The 13,688-nt window shown below is 43.0% G+C and overlaps 1 pseudogene; it reads right to left on the bottom strand.

The window, feature by feature from the left end:
• Positions 1–13,688, bottom strand: part of LOC137562124 (zinc finger protein 300-like) — a 61,276-nt pseudogene that overhangs the window by 42,350 nt on the left and 5,238 nt on the right.

Below are 13,688 nucleotides of genomic sequence, written 5' to 3'. Positions count from 1 at the left end.
ATGTTATCTTTACTATATTATGAGACGTTCTGACAGTATAGTAAGATATCCTATATAATAAACCCCCTGCGTCTCTGCGTCCTCCTGTGTCTGTGGTTCCAGAACTGACAGTTTGCTGTTTGTAAACCTCATTGCTTAGTGGAAAATAACAGCTTTTTCCAACTGCCAAGCAAGCAATATCGCACTGTATGCATACTGTATACTTTGGACAGCGGCGGGGCACAAGCAAGCGGGATGCGTTCTGGGGGGGGGGGAGGGGGGGGGGGGAGGTTAGCAGCCGTGGCCTAGCATCTGTTTTTTAATGGGAAGGTATTTTTACTAGTATATATATATTCTACAAAAGTATACTTCATAGAATAATCATGTCATTTCAGAAAAATGCAATTTGAAGGATTTGCTCCAAATAAATAAACATATTGCCCATGATGACATTATATTCAGAAATAACTAATTTTAACGTTCTTTAGAAATCACAGCTGCTGCATGAGACATCCCACAATTGCCTCATCACTTAAGGAACCACTATCACGAAAAAAAAGGAGGCAGTTAAAATCTGCCATCTCCTAATGGGGGATTCTAAGGGTGTTCTTTGTTTTCAATGGCATTTCCTGAACAGCAGTTTAACTGTCAAAATCATTAGATATCAGCCAGCCTCTCTACTCACATGCACACTATTTTGTCATGTAGACTTTGCAACTGCTGTTCAGGAAATGCTGTTGAAACAAAGTAAATCCTGAGAATCCCCCATGAGAAGATGAACTAGCCCAAAACCTGTCGAGTCTGTCAGGTTTTAACTGCCTACTTTTTTCGTGGTAGTGTACCTTTAAAGGGGAACTCCGTAAAAAAAATGTTTACAATAATTATGCATAAATGGTTTAGTCAGAGTTTGCCCATTGTAAAATCTTTCCTCTCCCTGATTTACATTCTGACATTTATCATATGGTGACATTTTTACTGCTGGCAGGTGATTTCAGTGGAAGGAGATGCTGCTTGCATTTTTTGGCAGTTGGAAATAGTGTTGGGCGAACACCTGGATGTTCGGGTTCGGGAACGTTCGCCGAACATGGCCGCGATGTTCAGCATGTTCGGGCCGAACCCCAAACTCCCCGAACATCCCGCTTTTGGGGGCCCTATGGGGTCGCAGGCATAAGGGTGGAGCATGCCCCGATCGCGGGGGGGGGGTCGGAAATTCCCCCCACCCCCTCCGCTAGCGCTCCCCCCTCTGCCCGCTTCCCCATACAAAAGTTTGGCGAAAGTAAAATAGTACCGGTGGTGGTGGTGGCCTGGCATTGTGAAGTGAGTGAGGAGGAGGAGGAGTCCGGAGAGTGACGCGTTGAAGGAGGCCGGGCAGCGGGCGGTTCAGCGGTAGTGCCCTTGTGGTACTTCCGCCCTTTCTCTGACCTCACGTCCTCTGCGTGATGACGCATACGAGGGTACGCGTGACGCGTACCCTCGTATGCAGAGGAGGTGAGGTCAGAGAAAGGGCGGAAGTACCACAAGGGTACTACCGCTGAACCGCCCGCTGCCCGGCCTCCCTCAACGCGTCACTCTCCGGACTCCTCCTCCTCCTCACTCACTTCACAGTGCCAGGCCACCACCACCACCGGTACTATTTTACTTTCGCCAAACTTTTGTATGGGGAAGCGGGCAGAGGGGGGGAGCGCTAGCGGAGGGGGTGGGGGGAATTTCCGACCCCCCCCCCCGCGATCGGGGCATGCTCCCCCCTTATGCCTGCGACCCCATAGGGGGGCAGTATTTGGCCGAACAGGGCCCTGTTCGGCCGAACAGGGGCCCTGTTCGGCCCTGTTCGGCCGGGCATTCAGCAGTTCGGGCGAACCCCGAACAGTTTGGCCGAACACCACCAGGTGTTCGGCCGAACTCGAACATCACCCGAACAGGGTGATGTTCTGCAGAACCCGAACAGTGGCGAACACTATTCGCCCAACACTAGTTGGAAACAACTGTATTTCCCACAATGCAACAAGGCTCCCACAGAGAGGGGTTTCAACACAATGGGCTTGATTCACAAAAGCATGCTAACTGTTAGCACGCCAGTGAAAAGCTGCTTATCATGTGCAAAATGCCTCTTCTCTTTTGCGCGCGTAATGTTTTATGGGCACTACTTCACGTGCAAAATCAGCTGCTTCACGTGCTAAGTAACGTGATAAGCATACTTTGCACGTGAAGCAGCTGATTTTGCATGCGAAGTAGTGCGTGTAAAACTTTACGCGTGCAAACTTTTATGTGCGCTAAAATAGCATGCGAACAGTAACAGCTTTGCCGTGCAAACTACTTAGCACCCTAGTTTTCACATGCAAAGCTTTTAGGCGTGCTAACTGTGTTAGCACCCTTTAGTGAATCAAGCCCAATGTTAGCCATACAGAGCCCCCTGATGATCCGTTTGAGAAAAGATAAAGATTTCTCATGGGAAAGGGGGCATCAGCCCCTGATTGGGATGAATTTCAATCCTTGGACATGGTTTCTTTTAAGTTAAAGAGAAACGTCTTCACAGCCAGAATACAAGAACAGATACAATATCTCCTAATAAGATAACCATTGCACAGTGAAAATGAAAAACTACTTAGATGTGTGCATAAAGGAACAATGTTGCCTTAAGTCAACAGCCTAACAGATATAAAAGACACATTTATAATTCCTTTCCAGAGGAAAAAAAAAAAACACAATTCTAACTGTAACGATTGTGGAACTTTCCCCGTGATCAGCGCACAACGCGTGCGCTGACACGGCGGAAATCCTCCACAAGCGTATAATTTGCAGGAACCCAGCAAAAGGTGCTACGCACCCGTAGAGGGAAAATTCCTGTCGGCAGATGGCGCTGGGGAGTGCAGAGGAACCAATCCTCTGTACCTCCACAAATGCCAGACAGGAATTGTACGAAACGCAGAACGCAATCGCAAGAGAGGCGATTGCGAATGAGAATGAGCAAAGGGACAGGTTGTATGTGTGTGTGCCAATCCAGTTGCCACCCCGCAACCGCACACACACAACAGCAGATATGAAATAGGAACGCGATCGTGAGAGGTGCGATCGCCAGACGAGACACAAGGCAGATCAGAACAGAATACGAGGTTAGCAAAGGCACAGCAAATAATACAATGAGGAGATACGGAAAATAACAAATGCTAGCTAACCGCGAACACCGCACTCATTCGCAACAGTGCACGCGGTTATGCGCGGTCTCCACGTGATAAGCACAATAGAGAAAAGCACGCCTAACTAACCATTAACAGACAAACATGATACAGAGGACGCGAGCGCTTGCTTAACGGTTACCTCACCGAGCCTCCAGCAAGCGTAGCAGACAGACACACGAAAACAGGGACAAGCGAGAGATAGGATCCACAGCACTAGCGAAAAGTGGCTAGCGCGATCCAAGTACAGAGTAGCAGAACAGAAGGATCCCCAGCGCCAGCGAAAAGTGGCCAGCGTGATCCCAGAAGACAGACAGAAGGATCCCCAGCGCTAGCGAAAAGTAGCTAGCGCGATCCCAGGAGACAGAACAGAAGGATCCCCAGCGCTAGCAAAAAGTAGCTAGTGCGATCCCAGGAGACAGAACAGAAGGATCCCCAGCGCTAGCAAAAAGTAGCTAGTGTGATCCCAGGAGACAGAACAGAAGAGATAGCTGGTAGCAACTGCTGCACCAGCTATACTCCAAGAACAGAGATCAGAACCATTTCCTGTCAACCACCATAGGGACAGGACAATGGCAAACAGGCAAGACAAGACAGAACAGGCAATACAGATAATACAATCCTAACAGCACTAGGGAAATTTGCCTAGCGCAGATTTAGGAATTACTCTAAGCTGATGTTCAAACAGAGAGCAAGGCTGACACCCCACCAGGAGTTTTACATAGGACGAAATCCTTATGAACAGCCAAGCATTGTGGGAAAGACATAGTACTTATAGTACACGCCTCCAATGAATGTGGCCAGGCAATTTGCATGACAACGTATGCAAATTCCTCTGCAAGCACAAGCTGCAAAACTGACAGAAGCTGTTCTTTCCAGAGTCCTGCAGCATGCAAACCTACACAATGGTCAAAAGGCTGGCTGCCTGCACAGGCAGCTGAGCAAATCATCACACTAACATTGTAAAGATAAAGAAACAAAACACAGAAATTATTACTAAAACTTTCATTATTGTAATAGTATATTTGGAAAGTTACAACATAGCATCAGTGGATGCATCACAAATCTATATACAGGAAAAATGATATATGTGGCTTGAGTACACTAGTAGGAAAAGGTGACATTTAAAATAAGTATACATGAATATCAGTTACAATTGTATGACCCTTTTGTGTCTTGGAATGTTATTCATTTAATAGCGTGCACTCTGCTATACATTTTATTCTTCATGTTACATCTGCTATTGTAATCATGTTACATTTGCTATTGTAATCACCAGTTCTGTACTTTATACCAGTGTCCATATTTGATGTATATCATTGTCTGTATCATTATGTATCCCTTGTTTGTTTTCCTACTTTGTACAGCGCCACAGAATATGTTGGCGCTTGAAAAATAAATATTCCTATGAAGTTGTCGCTTACTGTAGGGATTATTATCTGACAGCTGTGAGCCTTTTACCAACAGGCTATAGGCTTGTTCAAGTCCTCAAGGGGGATTCTCAAGATTTCCTTCATTTTTAAAAGCACTCCCTGAAAAGAAGTGCACCTAAGCAGTTAATTTAGGCGCACAGACGATTTGTGAAATTCGGTGCTTCTATAAACCACAGTGTACATGTGTGACTATGGTGTGCCAAGCAATTAAATTGGGCAGCTCACCTCTGCCTGTTTGCATAGCATGCATATTGGCATAGGAGTGCAAAATCAGTGCTGGGTTGTTATATCGCCAAACTCCAGATTGAGTGCAGTGTAGGTATAGCCAACACAGTTATTGATAAAATATAGCTGAGTACTGTTATTGGCTGCCTTGTAGGATTACTGGTTGAAAAGCTTGGCTAAAAGATTAGTACTAGGCTCACTTATAGCAGGGTAAAGGTGGCCATACACTGGTCGATGTGCCATTAGATCGACCAGCTGACAGATCCCTATCTGATCGAATCTGATCAGATAGGGATCGTATGGCTGCCTTTACTGCAAACAGATTGTGAATCGATTTCAGCCTGAAACCGATCACAATCTGTTCAGCTGCTCCTGCCGCCTGTCCCCCCCCCCCCCCGTATACATTACCTGAGGCTGGCTCCCAGGCGTCTTCTCCGCACTGCACCGCACCGCTGTTCTTGCTCCATCCCGGCGCTTCCTGTGTTACTCCGTGACCAGGAAGTTCAAATAGAGCGCCCTCTATTTCAACTTCCTGGTCACCGGAGTGACACAGGAAGTATAAGCGTACACTGGGACATGCGGAAATGCGGTGCAGCGAGGAGAAGAGGAGCCTGCTTCAGGTAATGTATACATGCTCGGATCGGGCCCGAATCGTACGCCGCAAGCGACGCGCTCCTACCGCCGGGCGATCGAGGGTAATTTCCCGCACGGCGCGATCGATGGACCGATCCGATTTCGGGAGGGAATCGGATCGGCGGGTGCGTTTAGCGCAAGCGATTGGCAGCAGATTCGATCCCAGGATTGGATCTGCTGTCGAAACGGCCGTGAATCGAGCCAGCGTATGGCCTGCTTTAATGTCAGGGGATGGTGCTGAATGTTACATTGAGGCTTAGTTATAGGAAGGTTAGTGTTTTGAGAGAGGTTAGTAAAAGGTTAGATTTGATAGTGTTAAGAGGTATGGGTTAATTTAATATTGGGATGTGTTAGAGGTGATTAAGTGATTAAGTGATGGCAATAGTGGCACACAAATTACTGACGCTTAGATAATATTACAGTATCATGACTGATATTCAAAATAATGGCAATCAAGGCACCCAAATAAACACACACTTCTTTTAAATATAAGCATAATGCACTCTCCTCAAAACTTTCAGATTGTTATACCTCTCTTTTATAATGTTACATCACCTTATCATGATAGCGCTACATCTGATCATTTACGTGAACATTTGTTCATCTGTAGTAACTTATTTTTTACACTTGTGATTTCATATACACTCTTTATGGACACTTTTATTTGCAATTAACTTTATAAATAATAAACAAAGTTGACACAAATAGCACCTTTCAGCAAGAAGTTAAATCTCTTGATCACAAGCAAAAATAGTTTCTGTATAGCCCAGGCCTAACACTGGCGGCAGCATTAGTGTTTCCCCTCTAACAGGTTTACTTTTGTAAAGTATAAAATCAGACATGTGTCATCCAGTTATGAGTCACACATGCAAAAGCCATTTCTGGATAATATCAAACTTATTAACATGATTGATAATTTAAAGAAAGCAAAATAACAATACAATCAATATTACAGATCAGGAAAACACACTGTTTATAGTTACCTGGTAGAAAGTAGTATTTGGTCCCCTTATTCCTGTGATCTCTCTGTGAGCCTTCTGCCTGACTGAGGTCTGACCCATTTTATATTCACTTCTCCTCCATTTACTAACATGAAGTGGTTTTGGATTGGTTAAAAATGTCTTATTGTTAACAACAAAAGGTCTATTTACAGACCTATGAAAGGACAGTTTCAAGACCTGTTTACTGAAACTCACACCCACCCAGCAAGGTGTTAACTTCATTAACATTCCACAGTATAAACAAAAGGCATATTGAAGGAATGATCTAAGATGGAGATCACTAACATAACAATGGATGAATACAATGAATAGGCCAGTATAGGATGGACAGTTTCAGTGCTCTCCCCATGCAGAAAAAAATGTTCAGTACCAGAAGAAAGATACTTATCTCTCAATCTTTCAGATCTGATCTGCAGATTACTGTGCATTAAACAAGGTGAGTACGAGAAAGGAAGTAAATAGAATCTTATGCTTGATAAACACAATACAATTTTCTGTTGGATTTATCTGCCAGATCGATTTTTTTCCAACACTTCTATGGAAATCAATCGGAAAATGGATAAAAATTAAGATCTGACATGTTGGAAAAAAATCAAATCTAACACAAAAATGTATAATGTGTAGCTAGCACCAGAATAGTAAAGAGAAATCTTTAGAATGATCAGTCTTTAAAACTTTCAAACCTATGTGTTAGATTAATTTCTCAGATCGTTATCTGAACGGTGTACCCAGCTGAAGAATAGACTGTGTAGGTATGGCTCTCCTGCTACATGGAGGTGGTAAAATTGGCCTTTGATCTTTCTTTTTCCAAAGACTTTTATCTCATGTGTGTACCCAGCTTTTTGCATCTTGAAAAGGCAGATAGTTTTGCTATTGGTTATTAATATTCATCTATATTCTGCAGTATCTTTTACTGCTTTATAATCATTACCGTAGTGCTAAAGCATCACACATATCCCTCTTGATGAGTATAGTTTGCACAGAAGACTTTTGGCTTTCTCTGGAAATGACAAGGGCAAATCAACTTTTGTTGAGGAAAACTAAATATTTTCGGATTGTCTCTGTGTATTGCATAGGTTATTGTGAAACATTCTAAGTTTGTTGAGGAAAAACTGTTTTCAGGTTATCTCCATATAGTAAAGGCAGACATTGTTTCTGCTTAATTGCTTTTTTTATGTGTTGAAAAAACATTTGCTAATTGCTCTTGTGGCAAGAAGGGAATATCTGGAGGGTCTCATCATAGCAGCTCCTTAAATAGTGTACAGAGCGTATTGCAGCTGAGGCTCCACTAAAGAATATTTTCAGCTTATGGTCGCTGATGGTTCTAAAAAAAATTGTTAAAATAAAATTGCAAAATGATTTTTGCAGGGGTGATCTGTGTTTATTGTAAATATCTATTTATTTATGTTTGTTTTTAACAAAAATAGAATTTCCATTTAATTACATGTGCCTTAAAGGGGAAGTGAAGTAAGAGGTATACGGAGGCTGCCATATTTATTTCCTTTTAATCAATACCAGTTGCCTGGCAGCCCTGGTGGTCTATTTTTCTGCAGTAGTATCTGAATAACACCAGAAACAAGCATGCAGCTAGTCTTGTCAGATCTGACTTTAAAGTCTAAAACACCTGATCTGCTGCATGCTTGTTCAGGGTCAATGGCTAATAGTATTAGAGGCAGAGGATCAGCAGGGCTGCCAGGCAACTGGTATTGCTTAAAAGAAAATAAACATGGCGGCCTCCATATACCTCTCTCTTCAGTTCCCCTTTAACACAAGGGCCCATATTCAATTAACTTTTTCTCCTGAGTTTTCTCCTAGGAGATAATATTTCATCTTGAATTTAAAACACATTTTCAGCACTTTGCAATTGAAAAAATACCACAAAGTAGGTGTAAAGGTATTATCAGAACTATTTTGCGTATTTTCATGCTTACTGGTGTTGTAAAAGGCATTTTATTGTCAAGTTATGAAAATATCACCTAGAAGAAAACTCAGGAGGAAAAGTTAATTTCATATAGTCCCTTGTCAAAAAATGCACCAGCAAGTGAGAAAATACTTAATATAATTTTGATAGTGCTTTTTCACCAACTTATGGCACTTTTTCAGTTATAAAATGCTGAAAAGTTATTTTACAAAGAAGATGAAAATGATCTTCTAGGAGATAACTGAGGAGAAAAAGTGAATTGCATATGGGCCTAGGTATTCATTTTATTTGTTATCACAGAACATCCAAAATAATATGAAATATTAAACACTCATACTAACCTTTCTAATATTTTTAAGTTCTCTTGTCCTTCCAAAACAATTTTTGCCTATGTAGGTATGGGGTCAACAAGATCCCTAAAGGTGTCTACAATTATTCATTCTCATTCATTCAAGTTCATCTTAGAAAAAGATTCCTGCTCTTGGCACACTTGATCATTAGAATCAGATTGACTTGGGCACAGCTACAATGTAATTTGCCTTAACACTAGGTATTCATTGTTTAAATTCCTCTAATCCTAATTAGGGGCACCTGTTGTTATCTATGACAGGCAAGGGAAGTAAGAGGGAAGTGACAGCTGGGCCAGCCAGCACACTTGCGCTGCAGTTGGGCGAGGATTTGTAGGTTCATGGAGGGGGAAATCTAAGGTGCCAGGAGATCTGTGCCTATAGGCTTCTGTGAGGTAAATCCAGGCCTGCAAAATTATGTAGGTATGGGGTCAAAAAGAGCCCTAAAGGTGTCTTGTGAGATCTGACACAAAAATGTCTGCAGCAGATCCATTATCGCGCCTGAACTCAAAACTTGCTCTCTGCTCTAAAAGATATGCAACAGCATAATAACCTCTTAAAAACCATTTCTGTGTTACAGCTGATACACAGGGTTAACATCCTGTGTTTACCAATTAGCTGCAAATTAGCTTGTCACGGCAGCCAGCTGACACCGCTGAGAGATCAAATTACAGTTGATTAGTCACAGATGAGGGAGGATTAGTCAGGCTAAACTCTCTACATACATGCAGGGCGCATTTCTCCATGTTTTCCTTCTGTCCTGTGAAAGAGTTCATGTCCACTTTAAAATGACATTGTATGGATAGAGATATGGAAGCGGCCATATTTCTTTTTAAACAATACTTGTGTGGTTGTATTCTTGGTTTTCTGCCATTAATGATTAATGCCACAGGAGATCAGGTGTTCTGACTAAAAGTTGAGCACACTAAACATATGCTGAATGTCTGAAGCCAGAAAGAGCAGCAGAATAGACATGGACATTCCTTAAAGGAGTAAATGGCAGCTTTAATTTGAGGTGTATCTTTTACATACTTGAAAATTCTACAAACAGAAAAAAACAACAACCTCACACACAACCATTCACATAATCTAAAATAAATGTGGCTGATCAGAACAGGCCACCATGTTCCATTTCTCCGGGGTCCAGTCCAGATGTCCACAAGGCTTTAGTCATTGGTCCTCTGACTACTCTGCAGGTAGAAAGCCCATACATAGCACACTACAATGCACTGTGCATTCTGGAACCTGTCTACCATGGCTGGCATGAGGTTCCCGGTGATTTGCACGTCAATAATATCACTCCAGCGGTGCATAATATGCTGGTGCTTTATAAATACAATAAAAAATAAATAAATAAATAAATATGTGACTGGACCAGATAAGTTAGCCCTCCCTCCCCAAATGTATCAGTTAGCTGTAGAGGCCCATGGCCATGTCATCTAACCACAAGGATATTACTTTCCTCTAAGTCTCTGAGAATCTTATGTTTTCCTATTTTTGTGCTTCCAAGACATTGCTGACTGATTGCTCACTTACTAATAGACCCCCCAACAGGCAACAATGTACTGATATAATCAATACAGTTACAGTGCACAGAATCATGTCACTAAAGGTAGCCATACACTGGCTCGATTCCCGGCCGTTTCGACAGCAGATTCGATCCTGGGATCGAATCTGCTGCCAATCGTTCGCGGTAAACGCAGCCGCCGATCCGATTCCCTCTCGGAATCGGATCGGTTCGTCGATCGCGCCGTGCGGGAAATTACCCTCGATCGCCCGCCGGTAAAGTGCGCGTCGCTAGCGGCGGCCGATCCGATCAGGTATACATTACCTGAGGCTGGCTCCCGGGCGTCTTCTCCGTGCTGCACGGCTCTGTTCCGGCTCCATCCATCCCGGCGCTTCCTGTGTCACTGCAGTGACCAGGAAGTTCTAATAGAGGGCGCTCTATTTGAACTTCCTGGTCACGGAGTAACACAGGAAGCGCCGTAATGGAGCCGGAACAGAGCCGTGCAATGCGGAGAAGATGCCCGGGAGCCAGCATCAGGTAATGTATACGGGGGGGGGGGGGGGGGGGGGGACGGACAGGCGGCAGGAGCAGCTCAGCAGATGGTGAATCGGTTTCAGGCTGAAATCGATTCACAATCTGTTTGCATTAAAGGCAGCCATACGATCCCTCTCTGATCAGATTCGATCAGATAGGGATCTGTCAGCTGGTCGATCTAATGGCACATCGACCAATGTATGGCTACCTTAACTGTCCATCAGAAGAGCACCCAATCTAATCCCTCCCATTGTCACATTTTACTCTCCTTACCATCATGTTTTGGGATGTGAAAGAAAAAATGTTTTCCCAGAGATAACCAACACAAACATTGGGGAGAACATACAGACAATGTATCTAGGCTGGGAAAGTGCTGCACGAAAGAACATCAATCACTACACCTCTGTGCTGGTAAGTGTCTCTCCTAACCTGTTAGTAGAGATAGTCCGAACTGTTCGCCAGTGAGCAGTATTCTTCAAACATCCGCTGTTCGCATTTGCGGCGAACAGCGAACATTTGGCGTGTTCGATTCGCCCCCTATATATTATCATTGACCTTAAATTTGACCCCATACCTCACAGTCATCAGACACATGGCAGCCAATCAGCTAGCACCCCCTCCTGGACCCCCAAAAAGCAGTTGCGGTGGCCATATTGGATTAGTTCTCTGCTGGCTGCTGACTGTTAGTGAGAGCAGGGTCAGACTTGCTGCAGATAGGTAGGGAAAGCATTAGCTAGGCCTGTGTTCTTGTTCCTCACTTGTTGTGAAAGCATCCCAAAACAACCCTATTGAGGGCTAGTACATCGGTCTCTGGGGTTTTTTGTGTGTGTGACATTCCACAGCCCAATGACACCCAGAGCTGTGTGCACACTACTGCTGTGTTTTAGCCTCATTAAGTTGCAGGCACAGAATCACTCCAGTGCATTATTATTTCACTGTATTCTGATAGATTGCATTTCTCTGTCTGTGCCACTCCACAACCCACTGACATCCAGAGCTGTGCATAATGTGATTTCTGCCCTTTAGGGATTAAAACCCGACCGTAATTTTTGGTGGGACTTTTGGCATGGATCCCCCTTCGGCATGTCCTTATTAAGATGGTAGACCCCTTGAAACAACTTTTTCATCACTTTTGTGGCCAGAAACAGTCTTTGTAGGTTTTAAAATTTGCCTGCCCATTAAAGTCTATGGCAGTTTGCTATATTTGCCTGTTCGTGAACATTTGCGGAAGTTCGCGTTTGCCGTTCACAAATGGAAAATTCTATGTTTGCGACATCTCTACCTGCTCGGTATCGAGCGCAGTAACGATCCGACGGGGTATCGGGCAGGTTGGATCTTATCAATCGAGCCATCAGCGGCTCAATTGATAAGAAGTATCTAACCGTGTATGCCCAGCATAAGGGGCACTTAGTCCCATCACTATAAACTGTGTAAAAAACTGCTAAATATGTTAGCACAGTGTAAATACAATGCTTGGTGTGATTTTCCTTCTTAAAACAGAATGAAACTTGTAATAATTCAGCTATAAGTGAACATTTGTGGTTACCCACAATGCACCACTGCTGCATAAGCAAATTATCTCTTTATGCCCCTGAAGTTTCCTTCTGTTTTAAGAAGGCAAACCACACTTAGCATTGCTTTTTAGTAGGAGGGCTTGTCAGTCTCTTTTAGTCCTCTATACTTTCCTAGTGGTTTGGGTGACCCCGAGCTGCTCGGTTGCTCATAAAATCAATTTAAACAATATTTTTTATAAAATAATTTGGAAACTAAATTCAGAAGTTTAGGTATTTGCTAGAAAAGGAATATTTATACAACATAAACAAATAGTATGTGACTCAGCCCAGGGGGTACTGACCAAACACTGGCTTTCATAAGAATTCACTCCAAGAGAGAGCTCTACATCATCACATACAAATGCCTTGTTTATTTACATTCCCTAAGGATCCATTCAGACACTACAGTCCCCCAGTATGTGATGAATGTCTGTTTTACCTACACGCTTCCCCTGAGCTTGTTTGGAGAAACAACACCTGCAAGTAAACTGAATAAAGAACAGGGGCGTAGCAATAGGGGTTGCAGAGGTTGTGACTGCATCGGGGCCCTTGGGCCAGAGGGGCCCCAAAGTGCCCTCCCTCAACTACAGTATTAGCGCTCTATTGGTCCTGTGTTGGTAATAATCACTTCTATAGATACTTTGAATAATGGCAATCATTAACAAACTATTCCCCATCCCCTTCTTGCACCTCTGACACTGTAGTTGCCATTGGCAGGTTTTGGTGCGCCGTATCAATTGTTATGTATAGAGTGCTTGGGGGGCCCATTGTAAAACTTGCATCGGGGCCCACAGCTCCTTAGCTATGCCACTGATAAAGAAACTTATAAGAGCTACAACTTCCTCCTCCTTTCCCCAATGGAAAGCTGTGTCTAATGCCATCATTGACGAGTGAAAATGCCAATTTCCTTTTTTGCATTAATTTTCGCGAACATTATGTTAATTTCATTTAAAAAAAAAATTGGGTTTTGTTTTTTGCATTTTTTGTAAATTTTCGAGGCAAATTTTTTTTGATTTTTTTCACTGTAAAAAAAATTGCATTTAAAATATCGTTTTCTGAGCTCTAAGGCTTTTTTACGGTCAACTAATGATTTTTTTGTGTTTTTGTGATAAACGCAAAAACACAAAAATACTAGATACTTTTGCAAACATTTTCTGGAAATTGAAAATAGCCTTTTCAATGCAAAAATGACTGAATCCCAGCAAAGGAAAAAAAAAAGAACACTCTGCATTTAACTTATGCTTAGCTCATGCAAAGTAACAAGTAGATTTACATTTCTGGAACAGCTAAGCCTAATAAGGGTGCATATAGCCACACTATAACTGTCACCTGCAGAGATATAAACTCCTTCTTTAGGTAGTGATGGACAAACATCATAAAAG

Source organism: Hyperolius riggenbachi, chromosome 3 (assembly GCF_040937935.1).
Source record: "Hyperolius riggenbachi isolate aHypRig1 chromosome 3, aHypRig1.pri, whole genome shotgun sequence".
Taxonomy (NCBI): Eukaryota; Metazoa; Chordata; class Amphibia; order Anura; family Hyperoliidae; genus Hyperolius; species Hyperolius riggenbachi.
The sequence above is the reverse complement of the archived record's forward strand: the minus strand, read 5'-3'. Positions and strand labels throughout refer to the sequence as shown.